At 41.0% G+C, this 22,021-nt stretch overlaps 1 long non-coding RNA gene and 1 pseudogene across 1 annotated transcript; both read right to left on the bottom strand.

The window, feature by feature from the left end:
• On the bottom strand, positions 1-4,983 carry LOC111771622 (uncharacterized). The gene is made up of 3 exons (XR_002805536.2): positions 4,699-4,983; positions 1,658-1,835; positions 1-366 (listed from the first exon to the last, which is right to left on the bottom strand). It is a non-coding gene; the product is annotated as an uncharacterized lncRNA (long non-coding RNA).
• Positions 4,984-17,149: 12,166 nt separating this feature from the next.
• LOC100147285 (insulin-like growth factor-binding protein 5 pseudogene) lies at positions 17,150-17,996 on the bottom strand (annotated as a pseudogene).
• Between the last annotated feature and the right edge of the window lie 4,025 nt (positions 17,997-22,021).

Here is a 22,021-nt window from a genome sequence, read left to right as displayed (position 1 = left end):
TGGAAGAGGAGAGGTTTTTACTGTGCCAGGCACAGGGAGCAAAGCAAGGGCTCATGCCTCAAAAATTGCCAGCTCCCCGATGAGGAATGGGTAGGGATTTTTATCTGGGGTTTTGGGTAGGGGAGGGGGGAACATGTAGCTTGTGCAGCTCGGTGCTTTCCCACCAGCCTGCGTTTGGCCTTGAGAGGCTGCTTGCAGCAAGGCAGGGGGGAGGGTGAGATAGGAGGATGGCAGGTGGGCGTCCTTCGCCGGTGTCTCGTCTTCTTGTTTGAGGCGGGTTCGAGCGCCGGGAGTCGGAGTCGAGGAGTTGAGGTCTGGGGAGCCTCCGCTCCTTGATACTCTTGAGACAGCGGCTTTCCTGGCAAACTCAAGGACACGTGATTAGCTAAACTTTAGTGTGCCTCCAACTCCAGGCCACCTGGGCTTTTAACAATTTGTAGCTCCCATTTGGTTGTAAAGCTCAAGGAGTCCAAGTTTAAAGAAACAGGTATTTGCATGTGAGTGGAGCTAGAGAAGCAGGAAAGGGGGTGGTGGGTTTTAGTTTTAACGCCGTATACGCTGGGTTCAATGTGGGGGAACTGATATCAGGGCTGATGTTAAGAGCCTGTAACACTGGGAAAGTGAAATCAGAGCTGGTATCAGTTTCCCCTATTTTATGTTCATCCCTCATTCTTGAGGGATTTGGGGCTGTGACCAATTCAGCTACTTACTTCCTGCTGAATTGGGGCCTAGGTGGTTTCATCTCACTGAACCAGTCTCTTAATAAGGTGGTGATGCAGGTGTGTCCCCAAAGTTGGGCCTGTGTCATGTAAGTAAGTAACCAGGTATCTAATAAGAAGTTTCCCCAGAGAAACAAAAAGAGAAAAACAAGGTTAACGGTTGGAGCAAATTGTAAACTAGTTCCTGAGCCCAGGAGGCAAGCAATCGAGATTCCTAGAAGTCAGGGTTGAAGCATCCTTTGCAGTTTGAAATGTCTCCCATGGTGTCATCGGGCACTCAGGTAGCTTTTCGAGTGGCTCACACAGCGGTAGACATGAATCTCTCTTAAGTTTATGTTAAGTCCTCCAGCTTCAGTTTGCAAGGCTTCAGGAAAAACGGGCAGGTTTAGTTTTCAGTGATTCTGAATGAAAATGATGGGAAAAAACCTGAAAATGTTGGTTTGGAGGCTTGTAGCCAGATGTTTCAGGAGTCTAGAAGAATTCAGGATCCAGTCCAGTTAACAGATGTAACAAAGACCTCAGAGACAATTGACAGAACCAGAATCCAACATCTACACGTGTGTATTATAGTTTCTATTGAAACATAATCTTTCTCTCTAAAATCACCCTTTTATAAAGATAGCCAAATTAAGACTAACTGGTTTGCAAAATAAGTCAAGTTTTAAGAAGTTTGGCATAATTATTTACATAAGTGCAGCAAGAATAGTAATTGATTATATAGGCTCTTTTAAATCTGCTTTGCTGGAACCTTTTACGAAGAGCCTCGAGTTGAACTTCAGAGGCCTCTGAAGGTCAGGAAAACCAAGCCAAGGACTTGTCATCAGATTCCACCTGCAGTACCTACAGATTTGGGTGAATTCCTCTCTTCCTGAGGTTCCCCAAAATATTGAGGTTCCTCGCACCTGCCAGAGGGAGTGGCATTCTTTACTCAAACTTACCAGGTTACTGGGAAGCCATAAGCAAGGTACCAGGCCAATATTTCCAAGTGGCTTTCTTCCAGACAGTCCACCTTCATTCCTCAGAAGCTGTCTTGTCACATCTGAGCCTGTACGTCTTTCTCAAATGTGATGTTCCAGTCAAAGCCTCGGTATTATAACCCGTGTTTCCAGTTGTGTCCTGTTATAAGAAGAACAGATTGTTATTGGACTTATGCAAACAACCATATTGCCGTGAGAATAGGAGTACTTACCCACCAGGAGTATTTACATTTTGGAGGGCTCAGATAGGGAGAAAAAGATAAGTGCTTCAATCTTGCTTACAAATTGCTATAAATCGTGGTTCCTTAAGAGATTAGAGAAAAAGGTTTTCTTAAATCCGAAAAAAAACAAAGCATCAAAAATCAGCAATATGTCAAGCAAAAGGCCGTAAAAATTATAATCATCCTCATCAGTTCATTCAGTCCCATGTAATTGGTTCTTGATCTCAATCTTCTGTCAGCAGTTTCATGAAGTCATCCGTTTCTCTGTTAGGGCTGTGTAATTTCCTACCCAGTTCAGTTTTGTAATCTGCAAGTTTATCGGAAACCTGTATTCTAGAGTGTTAGAGTCCTTTCCATGAATCTCTCTGAAGATGAAACATATTTGCGAAAACATCAGAGTAAAACAACTGTCTGTAAATAACAAAACATTCAAAAATGGTAATTGACAAAGACACTTGACCATTCTTGTGACGTATAATACTTTGAGCTAATAGCCAGAATCACGGCTGACAATCAGAACAGATCGGAATTTTAGATAACTTTTAAAATACTTACATCAATAACACTCATTCACAAAGTACCATTTAAGAGAGTTTATCATTACTGGTTTGACAACGCTTCCCGAGTAATCTGATATGCCAAATAAGCCTAATTAGCTTAGTGTTTTTTTCTTATAGGAAGAGAGCAGATCTCTCTGAGAAGTCTCAGTGGCCCTCTGAAAATTCCCAGAGAAACTGTTCCTCCTCTTCCAGGTCAAAAGAAAGCTTTTATTCAGGACTCGAATATTTTTGTGTGTCGGTGGGGGGAGCTTGTCAAAAATATTAAAAGCTTTAAAACATTTGTCCAGATAGGAAACAAAGCTCACCGTGAAACCATGTTCAGGTATCTATTCACAGTGACAACAGAAACAGTCGAGGGGAAACAGAGTTAAAATAGTCCAAAAAAACCCACCTTTGTATAGTCTTTTTATCAAGAGCAGTTTAAAACTTTAGGAAAATTATCCTTTCGAGAAAGAGGAGCCCCAGTTTTAATTTTGTACCAGTTTACTTTGACATATAAATTTATTCAGTTAATAAATTCATTTTAATCACAGCCAGCTTGACCACACATAAAACTCTTTAGGGTTTTACTTTCACAAACTTTGTGTTACTTTTTTTACATTCAAAATTTATCCCTGTACTTTAGGACAAATTTACCTTTCTTAACTCAAGAAACAAAAATATTCCCATTCTTTATACCATTCTTTATATTCTTTTTTTTACCGAAAACATACATTTTACTTTTCTTATACATGTGTGTTTTTTCATAGAAAGTTCCTCAGCACACGTAAAACATGTTTATCAATAAACCTAAGCTTTTTAGTTTCTTTGATATAAGAAACCAAAGGCAGACAAATCTATGCTTAGTAGTTAACCTTTACTATTTTATCTTATGTGGAAATGAGCCAGCTACCCAATAACTTTTATTATTTAACTTAACTTAGTAAAGCTATAAAGTTTAAGTTTGCAAACAGATTTTGGAAGCTGTTTTTTTTAAGTATGCAGACTATAAAACATAATTATTGTTCAAAAGTTTTTCAAAAAACTTTTATCCTTTTAATCTATCTAGTTTACCTGTCTTGAGCGACTATACTTAGGTCGTCTACAAAAACCTCATGAAAGATCAAACAAAATTAGCTATTATACTGAGTTATTAGTTTTGCTGATCTATTTTGTTAACAGAGATAACATGAGCTCATCTGACCAGTCAACCCAGGCTCTATGTCTGCATCGTATCCAGTGCTGATAACTCAGAGGACGGGGCTATTTTACATCAAATCAGCAAACTCAGATAGGCTTTCGTTTACCAAAGGTCAATTTGGATCATGTTAAATAACTTTGTCTTTTAGAAGTTTTGACATATTAATCAAAGACTGCATTTCATTGTGAATCCTGTCTTTTCTGAAAGAGAAGTCTCCCAGAATGGCCATTACAATTTTAAGTTATCTCAAAGGTTTACTTATTTTTACTTGCTTAATTTTAGATCAGGAGTTTCGGGGGAGCTGAAGTGAAGCTCAGCTTGCTGGGAAGCTCAGCAAGAGAGGAGAGAAAAGCAGCAGATTTGGCTTCAGCTGCTTATTTATTTATTTATTCAGCCTTTTATTTTCTCTTAAAGGGGCAGAAAAGTATTTCTGATTTTATTTAGAAGCCTCAAAAGATTAAAATAGGCTTTCCATTGTTGTAGCTGGCTTTTTCCATTGCATACATCAGTTTTGGTATGCTGAAATTGGCTCATTTTGGGCATATTAAAGTCAGATCGCCTTTAGCACGTCTAATTAACATAGCCTGTAAGGTGGATTTGTAAGCTTTTACAATATCAGGCAGGGCAAACGTTCCCCAGTGAGACATAATGTTTATCCCCACAACATGATCTATAATACAATCAGGAAAAAGAGCTGTAATCATTTTACATAACTCCCATTTAAATATACCAGTTTTTACAAACTTTTAACTTAAGTTTTCAACTCTTAAGCCCCTAATTATAACTTATATTAGAAATTCCATTAGCAAGTTTTGGTATTACAATATTATGTAGGGAAGGCATTCCCGGTTAGACATAACATCTATCCCCCCCCATAAAACATCCAGGCAAAGTTGGTGTAACCTCTTTCTATAATATTACTTTAAACTCTTTTAATTTTTATAGTCTTAGCTACCTTAACAGCCTAACTGTTGCCCCAAACAGTTGTTGGTCAGGGTTTTTTTTATTGTGATTTCTGGCTCCTGACCTTTTTTCACTCACCTGTGGTGCAGCATGCCAACCTCTGACACCAGGTGCTGTGGAAGAAAGTAGGACTTTGTTACGGCAGAGCTCTGAGACAAGAGAAAGGGCTGCTAACGCTGAAATGCCACACTCCCCAAAAAGCTAAAAGTAAGGGTTTCTATTTGGGGTTTTAGGTGGGGGGGGGGGAGGGATATGGCCTTGTTGGTCAGAGCTTTTCCACCAGCCTGCGTTTGGCCTTGAGACTACGTGCAGAGAGGAGAGAGCCCACGACCTTGCTGCTCAGCTGCTTTCCCGGCAGCCCATGGCTCCTTGTGGGGAGGAGATAACCAATCCACGTGGTTGTCCTTGGCCATTTGACTCCACAGCACATAGTGGATTCTGGAGCCAGGAAGCCAGGGAGTAAGCAGGGAATGGGTGCTTTGGTTTTAACTGCTGGGTTAAATGATGGGGCTATATGCTGGGTTTAATGATGGGAAGCTGAGATCACAGCAGGTATCACTTTGAGCAGTAAAGCTTAAAACTGAAAAAACGTCCATTGCCTCTATGACTGGGCACGTCCACTGCCAGATACATCTGGAGAGTCGCTGGTACGTGCAGTGTCCAAGGACACGTGCACGAGGATGTTGGTGATGGGGAACACTGGGAGCACTCTAAACTCCCAGCAGTAAGGAAATGGATGAATGCAACGTGGCCTGTGCATCCAAGAGATGAAAACGCTGCAGTCAGAGGAAGGCATGAGGCATGTTCACGGCTTTCAGAAGCATCCTTGTGACTGCATTCAGGAAGTTGCAGACCAAGGGATTTGGGTACACGTTTGTAAATTAAAACAACAATGACGACGACAACAAACCAATCCCATACAGTGTTTGAGAATACATATACGTGGATGTACCAGAATGTTTTAAAGGTCTGGAAGGGCCCACAAAGAAGGCCTAACGGAGGTGGTGGCAGTGGTGGGGAGGTGCCAGCTGTCTGTCCCATTTTCCTGAAACTGCCGGTTGCCAGCTTCCCTGGCCTGAGCTATCGTGATATCTGGGAAGTGGCCCCTCCCTTGCTTTCTGTAAGGCCCTCCGGGGTTAGAATTGCCCCTTTTTCCACCCAGTCCCTACTCCACAGCCCTCCAGTCCTTCCCTACATTCCTTCCTCTCTTTCCCATTCATACTCCTCTGTCTTCCCGTTGCCTCTCCCTCCTGCGTCCTACTCTGGCTGATCTCCAAGAGAGGCCTGGGGTGTCTGGACGCCTGTTGCCTGCAGGAACTCAAAGGCCCGATTCCTCTGGGTCTGCCCCTGAGAACCCTACCGTGCCGGAGAAGCTTACAGAGCCGGGGCGATTGGGAGCACTCTACATCTGCCATGAGCCTCCTCAAGGGTGCCCCCCAACAGTCGCTGCCTATGTGTGGCAGTACCCTCTCCCACCTCTCCCCATGCCTTTTAGGGACTTGGTGTGCTACTTCCCGCATGCTGAAATGGGTAACGGAGGATATAGCGAAATCTGTCCCCACCTCATCCTAGAGAACATTACTGATGCATCCAGTCGGACGCCTCTGGCATCCCTCTCAGCATTTCCATTCCTTCTCTCCCTCCCTCCCGCTCTGCCATAGAGAGAATCCTAGAACGTCTTCACACCATCTCCACTCTCTTCGTCCCTGCAGCTCTCCTACCTCCTCTTCCCCTGAATCCTATAGGTCTCCAATGGTGTCACTAACGTCTGCTTAACACCCACTACCATGCTCACCAGGATCTGATATTGGTTTTTACGTAGTTTCTTGGCCTTTTTCCATCCCAGAGGGGTTCAGAGGGTCCACTTGGCCTTCCCCACTTGGTTGCTCTTACCTCCCAGACCAATGACCCAATGTGGGGTTATTGCTCCAACTGCCAAGCGTATCACTTGCAATTGTCAACTTGTGGACTGGAGAAATGACCACCGTATTGGTTCATGGACCCAGTCAGCTCACCTTGAGCTGATCTCTATCCCCAACTCCTTTTATTACCAGGGCTTGACAGGCCCCACTCCCCCACAAGGCCCATCGTGACACTTTGGGCCTCTGGGACCAGTGTCAGCTCAGACCCTGTGTCCAATAGTCCTAGAAGTGTCTGGATAGTCCTCTTTCCTCTGATAAGTGGCAGTCATTCCCTTTAGTGAAGGACAACAGCATCATAACAGTACATATAGTCACCTCCTTGTTCTCGGATCCTTCCTCCTTAGGACTCATCCACCTCTTCAGACAGTGGGGCTGGCCTCAAACTTCCTCAGAACCCGGAACTGAAAGAGAGATTTTGACTTTTTCCTGGGACAAACACCCTCCTTCTCTTGCGTTCTTGCCTTTTTCTGGCTGTAGTTGCCCCTAGGAAGATTTGCTGTCTGAACCGTCTTCTCAGCTCCTTGCCAGTCAAGTACTCTTGACTGCTCCTCTGACCTTGCCGGTTGTTACTGGAGATGTGGTCTCCTGGTGTCTCTTGGTTAAGAGTTGCCCTCTGCCCTCTATTGCTTCAGAATTCCATCATGCCAGGGGACGGTAATGACCCGAGGCTGGGACCACTTTCCTTCCATCATCCGCCTCGGCCTGGGGAAGCGAGCAACCACTGAACTTCTTAGTGATCCTGGGGCACCCCTCACCAGAACACTCTCGATAGCTTTGGTGAATGGTGTGTCCTCTTGGCCCTCCCGCGGAACGTAACCATCAGGCGACATGACTGGCCTCACATTTTCTATCCGTTCCAGCATGCCTGCATCACTCAACCTTTTGGTTCCTTCCTCTACCATCTACCGGCCCAAGGCAGGCATTTCCACTTCTGTTCATGTGGGCCGTCACTTTCGTAAAGCTTCTAAGGGCCACCTTTGGCAGTGACTTTCCACCATCTCCTGGAGTCCTTGCCAGCGTGTTAAATCCCGTGACATGAGAAAGTGCCTCCGCTCAGTAAAACTTGTTTATCCAGTCTTATATTTCAGTCCTATTAGTCCAGCACTCTCAAAATCCAATCTCAGGAATATTCCCCTGCTTCTGCCAGTAGAGGGTGGGTGGCTATTTCTTGCAACTCCCTTGCTGTGTAATTTCTTTTCTCCCGTATCTGGCTTGGCATATCCCCAGAGAGGTTATGGAGAGGAGGTGGGGTTTTCCCTGGGAGGGGCACCTGTGGCTTTGTGGGGCAGTAGACTCTAGCATCTACCAGCACAGGGAAGGTGCTAGCTCTTGCTAGGTGAGGAAGGGCCACCCTGCAAGCACTGAGGCCTCAGGGGGCGGGTCCCTGGAACAAAGGAATCAAACGGTACATTAGAACATATCTATTTAACACAAAAGATGGTCATCATGGTGGAATAGAGGAACAAGAACATGAGGAACGTATAAAACTCACAGAAAATAACAGGTGTAAATCTACGTATATTATGAATGCATTAAACACTTAAATCTAAAGGTAGAGATTGTCAACCTGATATAAGCACAGGATTCAACTATATGCTCTCGACGGGGGATACACTGTAGATTTAAGGGCATAAATCCACTGAGAGTAAAAGGACAGGAAAAGGATACACCAAGAATTCAGCAACGAAAAGGGTACTCTAGTGGCCACAATAATACCAGACAAAGTGAAGCTTTAAGACAGAGAATGTTACTAGAGACAAAATTGGACATTGTTCAATGACAAAAGGATCCACTGATCAGGGAGATAGAACAGTTTTAAACCTAAATGCACACAACAACAGAGCTTCAAAATATATACAACAGAACTTGACAAAATTGATGGGAGAAATAGAAGAACTCAACAATAGTAGCTGGAGGCTTTAATACTCCACTCTCAAAGAGTTGATAGAAGAACTAGACAGAAAACTAGCAAGGATATAGAAGACTTGAACAACAGTCTCTATTAACTCAAGCTAGCTGACATCGGTAAAACACTTCATTCAACAACAGTGGAATACTGTTCACATGCTTTTCAAGTCCATATCGATCATTTTCCTTGATAAAACACATCGAGGGCTGTGAAACTAGTCTTAATAACTCTAAAGCGATGTAAATTATGCAAAGGGTTTAGCCCTATGGTGTTAGAGATGTGCGAGAGACGACAGTATCGCTTAAGAAGCCTTCAAGGAAAGTAATGATCTTAGGGAACAGCCAGCTTTCGGTTAAGCAAGAAGATGAGGCGAACCTCTAGAGAGGTTGAGGATTTGGTGGTACTCGCTGGTCACGGACCATCTTCACTCTCACCTGATGACCTTGCTTCCCATTTCCCTGAGGACATAGGGCACTCACAAGAAAACTTCTCTCCTTCCTCATAAATGTTTTCCTCTCTTTGGGATCATTTGTATCAGCATACGGTCACGTCATTTCTCCTAACTTGAGAAACTCTCCTGATCCCACTTTCTCTTTGAGCTACCTTACGTTTCCCTGCTCAGCTTTAAAAGAAAAACCCCTGGAAAACAGTTGTGTGTACTCACTGTATCAAATTCCTCTCCTCCCATTCACTCTTCCTCTTCTTTTTTTTTTTTTTTCATTTAACAAACCTTTATTGAATGCTTACCATGTGCTAGTAAGTGTTCTAAGACCTGGGACTATATCAGTGAACAAGACAGATCAAGTTCCTGCTCTAAGGGAACGTGCATTTCTGTCATAGGCCTATCAGCAGTATTTTCCAAATCTTCAAATATGTTCATTCCTTTCTTCTTGCAGATCGCTTTCCCAGATCGTGCTCCAACCTTTATTGGTTGCCAAGGGTGCTGCATCGATCGAGAACATCCCTTTGCCAAGGCTGTAAGTGGGATCTTCTGTTTACTGGAACCCATTTTTTTTTTTTTTAGTTTACTACAATGTTTTTGACAGGACACCTCTGCCAGGAGCATTCTGAGAGGACGTATATGGGAGATTTCTTTTGAGACTTTGCAGGAGCAAAGTGTGTCTTTATGTCCTACTTAATTGATAGCTAGATATGTAATTTCAGGCTGGGAATTTTCACTAAGGATATTAAAGGCATTAATCCACTGTTTCTTTGCCTTTCAATGTCACTTTTGAGAAGGCTGGCATTATGTTGAATGCTATTATGTTTCCCTGTCCTTTCTATGTGACCCATTAAAAGTTTTTTTAATACAACGTATTTGAAATTATTATAGTAAAATAATGATTGTTTTTTGGTTTTCAGTATCATGAATTTTAACATGTGGATACATTCATATAACCATCACTACAATCAGGATTCAAAACCGGTTTCATCGCCCCCAAAACCTCCCTCATTCTGCCCCTTTGTTGTCAAACTTCCTCCCCATCTGAACCTCTGAGAACCAGTGATCTGTTTCCCTTCCCTATAGTTTTACCTTTTCCAGAGTGTTGTACAAACATAATCATACTGTATGTAACCTTTTGAGACTGGCTTGTTTCATTTAGCATAATGCATTTGTGATTTATCCAAGTTGTGCACATATCAATTGTACCTTCATTTCTATTGCCAGGTAATACGCTAATGCACGGATGTACCAGAGGTTGTTTATTCGTTTATCTATTGAAGGACATCTTGATTGCTTTCAGTTTTTAGTGATTATGAATAAGATTGCTATGAACATTCATGCACAGGTCTTTTTAGTAAACATAAGTTTTCCTTTATCTAGGGTAAGCTCCCAGGAATGGGATTGCTGGGTCTTATGGGAATTGTTTGTTCACTTTTGTAAGAAATTGGAAAACTGTTTTCCAGAGTGTCTGTATCCATTTTGCATTCCCTCCATCAGTATATGGGAGTTCCAGTTTCTCTGCAAACTCACCAGTACTCGGTATTGTCAGTATTTTTTATTTTATTTATTCACATAGGATTACAGTGGTATCTCCTTGTCGTTTTAATTGATATTTTCCTAATGGATAATGATGTTGAACATCTTTTCATGTGCTTATTTGCTACCCTTACATCTTCTTTGGTGAAATGTCTATACATGCCTTTGCCTATTTTTATAATAAGTAGTTTACTTTCTTATAGTGAAGTTTTTTTAGTTCTCTGTATACTCTATATAGCTCTTACAAATATTTTCTCTCATTCTACATCTTTTTCATTCTCTTAGCAGAGTGTTTCTCAGAGCAAAAGTCTATGATTTTGATTTCATCAATCATAGAAAAAACAGTTTTTTTCTTAGGGTTCCTTATGGATCAGCCCTTTTGTGTTATTTCTAAGAATTCTTTACCTAAGCTCCAGTCACGATGATTTTCCCTTACACTTTCTCCTTATAATTTTATATTTGTATGTTTTACATCCATATCCATGATCGATTGTGAGTCAAGTTTAGTATAAGGCACAATAGTAAGGTTCATGCTCCTTTTTTTAATTTTGCATACAGATACCCAAATGTTGCAATGCCATTTGTGAAAGACTATGCTTTCTACATTGAATTTATTTTGTGCCTTTACAAGAAATTAGTTGACATGAGTGACACAAGCAAAAATGGTGAAGTAGGTACCTACAAGGGCCAGTCCCTCTACAGAAACAGCAAAAAATCAAGCAAAAACTATGAGAATCGACTTTGTCAGAATTCTTGAAAACAGTGAAAGTTTAGAGCAGCTAAGCATATGCTGAAACAAGAAAAAGGCAACTCAAAAGTAGTAGGAAATATTTGTGGCATTTCTACTTGTCCTTGCCCTGTGCCCCTCCCTGGCTCAATGGCAATCTTGAAGACTGCAGACCACATTCTGCATGTGGAACTCTAGCCCTTGGTTCCAAAAGAACCAGGGCTGACTTATTCTCGAGGAATTGTGTTTCTTCTTGTCTGGGGGCTACCTCAAGGACTGATGCATCTTATTCAGAACTAACTCAGGGCAGAAGGCAGGCAGATATTTCTTGAAAATATTTTAGGCAAACAATCCAAAGCCACCTAGGGCAACAGATTGGGATTGAGGCATTTGATAGAGTGCTGAAAGTCTGTGAGGAAAAGCTGGAGACAGAGGGAAACTAGAGCATTCAAAAGCACTCATGTTTACTGGGGAATTTAGAAAGCCGTATGCATGTCCAGGGCAGAATGCATGGCTTAGAAATTCCCGAGAAGACCCTAGGCTTTCACCTCTGGCTAATCTATACGCTCAGTACAAGCATGATGTGAAGGGTAAGGTGGAGTTTTTTTTTTAAAGACTTTATTTTTCCTTTTTCTCCCCAAACCCCCCGGTACATAGTTGTGTATTTTTAGTTGTGGGTCCCTCCAGTTGTGGCATGTGGGATGCCACCTCAGCATGGCTTGATGAGCGGTGCCATGTCTGTGCCCATGATTCAAACTGGTGAAACCCTGCACTGCTGAAGCAGAGCACGCAAACTTAACCACTCAGCCACGAGGCCAGCCCCTAAGGTGGAGTTTTAAATGGCCTTGTTAAGCCTTGGAAAAGTGCCTCGGCAAAGAGCCAATGTGCAAAGACAAGGAGAGTTTTTTCTTTTGTTCTAACTTTTTCTTCTTTGTCTTCTTCCTTTCTTTCCTATAGTGATAGCTATAGTGATCAAAAGGGTACAGTGGTAGCATAAAGACAGACAAATAGATCAAGAGAATAGAATTGAAAACTGTAGGGAAGGAAAAATAATTTTCCCTCTACCCTTATGAGTTCTTGGCTGAGACTTCCTGTAATAGAAGACAGATTAACAAAAGAAAAACAGAACTTTATTAACATGTGTACTTCATGTATACATGGGAGACACTCAGAAAAACTAACTCCCCAAGACGGCCCAAGCCACCACCTTAAATACTATCTTCAGCTAAAGACAAAAGAGAAGTGTTGGAGGGGAGGCCAGTTATGGGAGGTTACCGGGAAAACAAGGGTGAGGTTTGTTATGCAGATTTAAGTTAGTGCCTTCTCCACTGATAAGATTCTCTTGTGAGTTAGAGCCATTCTTCTCTTCCTAGTACAGAGAGGGAAACACTTACACGTGGAAATTTGCTTTATAAATGTAAATTTCCCTTACAAAAAGGTAACTTCAGCTCTGTTTTCAGAGCTTCTCCTGAAAGATGTCTGCAGTTTCTCAAAATAATCCTTATGCCACAAAGGCACGTTTTGGAGTGGCATATTCTGCTACCCTTCATTCCCGCCTTTGAAACTTTCCCCTTTGAAACAGAAGTTTCACAGTCCTGAAGCTGAGTTCGTAGATTGCTCCGTTATCTCATTGAACCCGTCTCTTTGTCCGGAGAATAGGTCAGTTTAGTTAAAAAGTTCTGTCTCATTTCAGGAGGCAGTCTTGCAGGTGGGTCCCTAAAGTTAGGCATCTATGGTGCAAACAGTTAAGTAATAAGAAGCATTTCTATGGAAACAAACAAAAAACAAAGGTTAACAATTGGAGCAGACTATAAACCTAGTTTCTGAGTCCTGAGGGCAGCCAGTGGAGAGTTCTAGATGGGGCTTCGAAGCGTCTTTTGCAGTTTGAGTGTCTCTGGTGGTGTCATCAGGCGTTCCAGTGAACTATTTGAGTGGCCTGCAGAACAACAGACATGTAGATTGTTCAAACATGAGCTGTTGTAGTAATTTCTCTGAAGTTTACATTATGTTTTCCAGCTTCAGTTTGTGGGGAGAAGGGTAGCCTTTGTTCTTAGTGACTTCAAGTTAAAAGTGGAAGAAAACTGGAAATGTTAGTTTGGAGAGTCATAGCCAGAGAGTTGAGGAAGCTACAAGAATTCAGGATCCAGCCCAGATTGCAGGTAGATAACAAAACCTCAAAGACAATGAATAGTACTAGAATCTGATATCCACAAAGATGTGCTATAGTTTCCCATTGAAACATAATTTTTTTCTCTGCAGTCACCTCCATTTATATCGAAGATAATCAAAGTAAGACTAACTTATTTTCAAAATAAGTCTAGTCTCATTAAACTTGGCCTGATTATTTACATAAGTGCAGCAAGAATAGTGATTGATCACATAAGCACTTTTTAAGTCTGCTTTGCTGGAACTTTTCATAAGGAATCTCAGGTTAGACTTTTGAAGGGGAGGAAGACATTTCCTCTACCCTCTCTGGGTTCTTCCTGCTGGAGAACAAATTAAATTCACATGAGACAGAATAACAGGAGAAAATTAAACAAAGCATTATAACATGTATACAAGGGAGTGGCTCAGGCATGCTGAGCAACTCGCCAAAATGGCTGAAGCCACCACCTTAAATATCATCTTCAGCTAAAGACAAAGGAGGATATTGAGGGTGGAGGGAGTCAGTTACAGGAGGTTACCACACAAGTACAGTAAACAAGATGCAGATTTAAGTTCTTGCCTTTGGCATTGATAAGAGTTTCTAGAGATAAGGTCATCCCCCCTTCTCCCTGGTACAGAGAAGGAGACACCTTTACAGATGGAGATTTCCTTTACAATGTAAATGTCTCTTAACAAAGGGTAAGTAAATTCCACTTTTTAGAGTCTCTTTCCTGTCTGCAGTTTTCAAAAGTGACTAGCCCAAAATGATCCCCATGCCAAAGAGACATATCTTGGGGTGGCCAATTCCAGTCCCCCACACTTTCAAAAGCCTCTCAAAGCTAGGAAGCCCATCCAAGGACTAGCCACAAGACTTTGCTTGCAAGATCTATAGATTTGGGTGAATTCCTTTCCTCTTGAGGTCCCCCAAATATCCTGAGGTTGTTGACCTTGCCAGGAAGTGACCTTCCTTACTTACGTGGTAAGGCTACCAGGAACCCTGTAAGCAAAGTACCAGGCAGTTTTTCCAAGGGGTTTTATTGGCTCCATAAAGTCAACCTTAGTTCCTTAGAGCTGTCTGGTCATATCTAATTCTATGCACATCATTTTCAAGCAACATTACAGTCAGAGCCTTGGTAATATAACCAGTTTTCCAATTATGCCCTGTTACAAAGAGAACAGATTCTTGCTAAGCTCATGCAAATAACTGTATTGTCATGAAAATAAGAATACTCAATAAGTTTGCAGATTCTGGATGAATTAGGTAGGGAGAAAAGATAAATATTTCAAATCGGTTTATGAAGGTATAATTTACCAAATTGCTGTAAGTTATAGGTAACCAGAGAAAAAAGAAAAAAAAGATTTCCTTAAATCTGGGAAAACAGAACATTAAAGAATGAGCAATGTCTCAAAGAAAAAGTCATCAAAAATTGTAATCATCCTCCTCAGTTTATTCAGTCCTGCGTGATTAATTCTCTTTTGCTTGATCTTAGGTTTGCAGTTTTATGAATCCATAACTTTCTCCATTAGAATTCTGGAAATTCTTATCCAGTTCAATGGCATGATCTTCAAGTTAACAGAAACCTGTATTCCAGACTACTCATCAGGGCCCTTTCCATGAATCTCCCTGAAGATGAAGCACTTTCGCAAAAGCATCAGGGTAAAACAATAACTGTCTTTAAGTGACAAAAAGACTTAAAAATGGCCATAGTTAGATATCTGATGAGATCTCATTAAAATGCAACTGACAAGCAAATTTGGTTATTTCCAAGATACACAATATATTAAGATAATAACTAAAATTGTGACTCATAACATTATACCAGGACGTATCAGATTTCTAGGAATTTCATACAATTACTTGAACACTTACATTTATAACATATGCCCACACAAATATAACCTAAAGAAGGATGCTGCATCACTTCTTACTTGACAGTGCTTCCCATGTAACTTAACATATCAAATAAGCCTAAATCGATCAACGTCTCTCTTTTTAGAAGGTGAGAAAAGAAATCTTTTGAGACGTTCTGGGGGCCCTCTGGAAAATCCCAAAGTTAGTTCAAAATCAAAAAGCTAAAGTGAGTTTGATTTTGGAAAGTTTGTCAAATATATCAAAAGGTTTAAAACACTTGATTAAATACCATCAAAGATCATTATGGAACAATACTTAATTATCTGTTTAACCAAGGTGACAAGAAAATGTTTTAAAGGCAAATACAGAAGGTTACATAGTCGTGAGTAAAACATAGCTCTTAAAATTGAGAAAACTCGATTTTCTTAAGTAATCGAAGACCTGATAAAGACAACATGAAGCACAGAAAATTATTTTGATAAAACACAGGATCTTTATTTTCTAGGGAAATTACTTAAAAGGTAAAGAAAAACCTTTCATTTCAGTCTCTCTCCTGCTCTGCCAACATGAAGACTGAGAGGCTTCCAAAACACAAGTTCTGTGCAGATGAAATGGAAAGGCTGGGGCAGGACCAGTGGGTCAAACTTGGACCTGTTGGGCTTGTTTGGTGTTGTGTCCCGAGTCTGCTACGTCTGGAGGGTCTGAAGGCTAAAATGGGATGTATGTAACATGGGATATATTAAATGGGGAGCACGGTGGATGCATCATTGAGTACTCTTATCTACCTGGCTTGGTGGCACATATGGACACACGCACATGTAGGAAATCATTAAAAAGTCCAACACAGTGGCCCACAAAAGGTTGAGTTTGCTGCTCAATCTCAACCGGAATGAGGAAGCTCCTCAATGCCACCATAGGAACTACTTTGAAAAGTTAATGCAAAGCTTTGAAAGAAAGGAAGGAAGAAAGAAAAGCAGAGAAAGAAAATTTATTTCTATGCCTATATATGACTATATGGAACCTAGTAGATAAATAGAAGCCCACATTTTTTTCAACCTATCCTCCAGACAAAGGCTGCACTAGTTGTGAATTGAAGGCCAGGAGGAGCTGAACCCACATGCTTCAGCACCTATTTTTAGTCATCATGGAAGAGCAAGTCTCTCCACTATTGCAGTGTGTATTGATATCTAAAAGTCTGCACAGGGAGTGAAATGTGCACACATATTTAATATTTATAAATCTGCTTAGGAAAACCTATCTATCTAATATCACTTGATTATTAATTTGTTTTGTTTTCATAGGAATGGAATGCATTTTAGGTTTTGTAGATTTGGGGAGAGAAAACACTCTGCTGGGGTGAGAGGAGAGGAAGGACAGGGTTCAACCCATCCAAATTGCTAGCTGAAGGAGGAGGTAGATCCGGGAGAGGCACGGACACCTTTTGTTTTTTCTTTTCTCCCCCTCTGACCAATTCAAGCTGAGAAAACTCCAAGTGCGTCATCGAATGCCACATTTTGAGCCATGCCTTCTAGTGCCCAAACGTCTCCCCAGCTCCAGCCGGGGCTGGACAGAAAGGTGGAGCCTGCCATGGTTGGAGTGTTCTTTCCTTCCCACCCACGTTCTTCTTTTCCTCTTCACTTCTATTCATCTTTCCCTCTCTTCTACACATACACTTTCTTCCCTTCTCTTTCTCTTGTTCTTCCTCTCTTCCCTTCTCTCTTCATTCGACTTGCTTCAAAAAGGAACCATTTTAAGGGGGAGGGAGCGGGTCTCCCTAGTTTTTTGCGTCTCCATTGTTGCTGTTTCCAATGTTGAGAACTTGCTAGAGATTCCGAGGTCCTCAGTTTCCTCAAATAGACATAGATATAGATATATGCACGTTTTTCCTTGAATGAGATTAAATGAGTGGCATCCTGGGGTGGTGGAGGGGGGCACTGGCTGGAGTTAGGGCTGGGGGTGGGATGGGGCGAGGGAAGGATGGAGAGGGGACGCATCACTCAATGTTGCCGCTGTCAAAGGTGTGGCACTGAAAATCCCCGGCGACATACTCCATGCCTGGCAGCTTCATTCTGTACTTGTCCATGAACCAGCAGATGCCACGTTTGTGGCCATGGGAAGGCTTGCACTGTTTTCTCTCGTAGAACCCTTTGTGGTCACAGTGGGGTGGGTACACAGCTCCCGGCACCATGCGTGTGCTGGCATTGAGCTCCTGCAGGGAAGCCTCCACGTGTCTGCCTCAGGGGTCCTGCTCAGATTCCTGTCTCCTGTCAGGCGTACTGATGACTCGGGGGTGGGCAGTGTTCTCAGCTTCCCCCACAAACTTGGACTGGGTCAACTTCTTTCTGCGGACCTTCTTCACTACCTGGGCCTTCAGCTCAGAGGTGCAGATGTGCTTGGGCCAGAAGATCTTAGGGGAGTAGGTCTCCACCATCTCAGAGGTGGTTGGCTTCTCGTGCTCATGGGAGTCTCTCTCCATCTTGGCTTGCTCATGGTGGCTCTTTTCATTGAAGCAAGAAGCAGCCAGTGGCCTTGCAGCAGGGCGTGCATCAGCTTCTCGTCCTGACCAGGAGGCAGTGCAGCCCCTGGACACAGGGCTCAGTGTAAGAGCCACAGGATTAGTTCCTCCACCAGGGCAAGAAGTCATGCAGCAGCCACAGCCTGGCTCCTTGACCAGCTAGCAGCCCAGAGGGCTGGGGGAGGGGGCACATGGAGAGGGCTTTCTCCTCACAGGCCTTGCAATGCAGGAAGGAGCCCTGGGCTGCCCCCACACCAATGAAATTTTTGGAGGTAACACCAAAAGCACAGGCAACAAAAGCAAAAATTGACAAGTAGGATTGCATCAAACTAGAAAACTTCTGCACAACAAAGGAAATAATCAAGAGTAAAAAGGCAACCTATGGAATGGGAGAAAATATTTGCAAACCATGTATCTGATAAGGGGTTAATAACCAAAGTATATAAGAAACTCAAACAATAGCAAAAAACAACCTGATTTTAAAATGGGCAAAGGACCTGAAAAGACGTTTCTTCAAAGAGGTACAAATGTGCAACAGGTATACGAAAAGTTGCTCAACGTCACTAATCATCAGGGAAAGATAAAACCACCATGAGATATTACCTCGCACCTGTTAGAATGGCTATTATCAAAAAGACAAGAAATAACAAGTGTTGGCAAGAACATGGACAAAAGGGAACCCTTGTTCACTCCTGTTGGGAATGTAAACTGGTGCAGCCACTATGGAAAACAGCATGGGGGTTCCTCAAAAAGTTAAAAATAGAAGCACCATATGATCCAGCAGGCCCGCTTCTGGGTGTATATCCAAAGGAAATGAAGTCAGCATCTCAAAGAGATATCTGCACCCCCATGTTCATTGCAGCATCCTTCACAATAGCTGAGATATAGAAACAACCTAAAAACAACCTATCAACAGACAAATGGATTTTTAAAAATGTAGTGTATACACTCACACACACACAGAATGGAGTATTGTTCAGCCTTAAAAGAATGAAATCCTGCTATTTGTGATAACATGGATGAACTTGGAGGACATTATGCTAAGCGAAATGAACCAGACATGCAAAGACAAATCCTGCATGACCTCACTCATATGTGGAATCTAAAAAAGTTTCACTCATAAAAGTAGAGGCTGGAATGGTGGTTCCTAGGGGTTGCAGTGGGGGAAATGGGGAGATGTTGGTCAAGGGTACAAAGTTTCAGTTATGAAGGATGGATGTGTTTTGGATATCTGATGTACAGCATAACTAAAGCTAATAATATTGTACAGTCTCCAAATTATGATGATTTGACTTATGACTTTTCAACTCTACGTTGGTGTGAAAGCGATACACATTCCGTAGAAACCGTACTTTGAATTTTGAGTTTTGATCTTTTCCCAGGCCAGCAATATGTGGTGTGATACTCTCTCATGATGCTGGGCAGCAGCAGCGAGCTGCAGCTCCCAGTGAGCCACGCGGTCACGAGGGAAACAACAGATACACTTACAACCATTCTGTACCCGTACAACCATTCTGTTTTTCACTTTCAGTACAGCATTCAATCAATTACATGAGATATTCAACACTTTATTATAAAATAGGCTTCATGTTAGATGATTTTGCCCAACTGTAGGCTAATGCATGGGTTCTGAGCATGTTTAAGGTAGGCTAGGCTAAGCTACGATGTTCAGTAGGTTAGGTGTATTAAATGCATTTTTAATTTACAATGTTTTCAACTTACAATGGGTCTATTAGAACATAACCCCATGAGTCAAAGAAGATCTGTATCGGATGCTTGAGATTTGCTCAGAGAGTTGATCTTAAGTGCTCTCAACACACACACAAAAGATCATAACTATGTGAGGAAATGGATATGTTAATTTGCATGATTGTGGTAATCATTTCACAATGTATACATATATCAAAACATCACATTGTACACCTTAAATATATGCAATTTTTATTTTTCAATTGTACCTCAATAAAGCTGAAAGAAAAAGAAATGGTGCTGGAACAACTGAATATCCACAAGCGAAAGAATGAAGCTGGACCCCTACCTCACACCATGTAAAAAAAATTAACTCAAAATGAATCAAGAAGTTAAATGTAAGAGTCAAAACTATAAAAATCTTAGAAGAAAACATAAGGGTAAATATTTATGATCTCAGATTTGACATTGGATTCTTAGATATGACACAAGAAGTACAGGCAAGAAAAGAGAAAAAATAGATAAATTGGACTTCATCAAAATTAAAAGATTTTGTGCTTCAAAGGACATTAAGAAAATGAAACGATAACTCATAGAATGGGAGAAAACATTTGCAAATTGTATAACTGACAAAGGTTTAATCTCCAAAATATACAAAGAGCTCTCACAACTCAATGACAAAAAGACAAACAGCCCAATTTTTGAAATGCACAAATGATTTGAATAGACACTCCTCCAAAGAGAGAATATACAAACGGCCAACAAGCTCATGAAAAAATAGTCAACATTATTAGTCATTGGGAAAGCACAAAACAACGAGATACTACTTCACATTCACCAGGATGGCTATTAAAAAAAAGACCAGAAAATAACAATTGTTGGGTAGGATGTAGAGAAATTGGAACCATCATACACGGCTGGTGGGAATGTAAAATGATTCAGCCACCATGGAAAACATTTTGGTGGTTGCTCAAAAAATTAAACATAAGAGTTACCATGTGATCCAGCAATTTCACTCCAAGTTATAAGCCAAAAGGAATTGAAAACAGGTACTCAAAGTAATACTTCATAGCAGTACTATTTCAATAACCAAAAGGTGGAAACAACTCAAATGATCAACTGATGAATGGATAAACGAATTGTGATATATACATCCAATAAAATATTCAGTCATGAAAAGCAATGAAGTACTACTACATGCTACAATGTGGATGGATCTCAAAAGCATTATGCTAAGCAAAAGAAGCCAGACACAAAGGTCACATATTGTATAATCTGATTTATATGGAATATCCAGAATAGGTAAATCCATAGAGACAAAAAGTAGATAATGGGCACCAGTGCCTGGTGGGAAGGGAATGGGAAGTAATTTCCTAATGGGTCGGGATATTTCTTTTGGGGCGATAAAAATGTCTTTAAACTAGATAGAGGCGATACTTGCACAGTAATGTGAAAGTACTAAATATCAATGAATTGTTCACTTTTAAGTGGTTAATACTGTTATGTTCAATTTCACCTCAAAAAAAAAATTTCAAAACTTCGTTGGCACTGTGGGTCTGTTTCTGGAGTCCCTATCTGTTCCACTGACTTAGATCTACCCCTTCAGTAGTGACACACAGTCTTAATTATTGTAGTGTGGCAGTGAATTTCCAACTTTATTCTTTTAAAAATTGTTTTAATGATTCTAGTTGCTTTGACTTTTAGTACAAATTTTAGAATCATGTTGTCCTTATCTACAAAAACTCCTGCTGCCACTTTAATTGTATTGTATTAAATCTATAGGTGAGATCAGAGAGAACTGATATGTTTATTGAGTGTTCCAATCCATGAACACCATATATTAGTGTTCATTCCATTTACTTAGGTCTTCTTGGGTTTCTTTCATCAATGTTTTGTAGTTTTGAGAATAGAGATTCTGTACATGTTTTGTTATATTCGTGCCTAGGTATATCATTTTTTGGAGCTATTGTAAATTACATTGGTTTTTAAGTTTTTGGTTTCCATTTACACATTTATTGTGTATATAAATACAATTAACTTTTGTGTACTGAGCATGTAACCTTTGACCTTAGTAAACTCACTTATTAGTTCTAGAAATTGTTTTGTAGATTCTCTGGGAGTTTCTACATAGATAATCATGTCATCTGTGAATATAGGCAGTTTTATTTCTTCTTTTCCTATCTGGATGCCTTTTTCTTGAGTTATTACACTAGATAGAACTTCCAGTATAATTTCCAATAGGAGTGGCAAGAGTGGACATCCTTGTCTTGTTCCGGAACTTCAGGGGAAAGTATTTAGTTGTTTACCATGAAGTATGGTGTTAGTTGTAGGTCTTTTGTAGATGTGCTTTATCAGGTTGAGGAAGTTCTGTCCTATTCTTAGTTTTCTGAGAGTTTTTACCTTGAATGGATGTTGAACTTTGTCAAAGACTTTTTCTACATCAATTGATATGATCATGTGTTTTTTTTCTTTTATTGACAACTAATATGATGGATTGACTGGCTTTTGAACATTGAACAAGCCCTGCATTCCTGGGATAAACGTCATATGAGCCATATTTTTCTTCTTAGACATTGCTGGATTCGATTTGCTAATATCTTTTGATGATTATTTCATTTATGTTCATGAGGGTTATTGGTCTGTAGTTTTTTCTTGCCTGAT

Source organism: Equus caballus, chromosome X (assembly GCF_041296265.1).
Source record: "Equus caballus isolate H_3958 breed thoroughbred chromosome X, TB-T2T, whole genome shotgun sequence".
Taxonomy (NCBI): Eukaryota; Metazoa; Chordata; class Mammalia; order Perissodactyla; family Equidae; genus Equus; species Equus caballus.
Note: the sequence above shows the minus strand (reverse complement) of the source record. Positions and strands in the feature narration are given on the sequence as shown.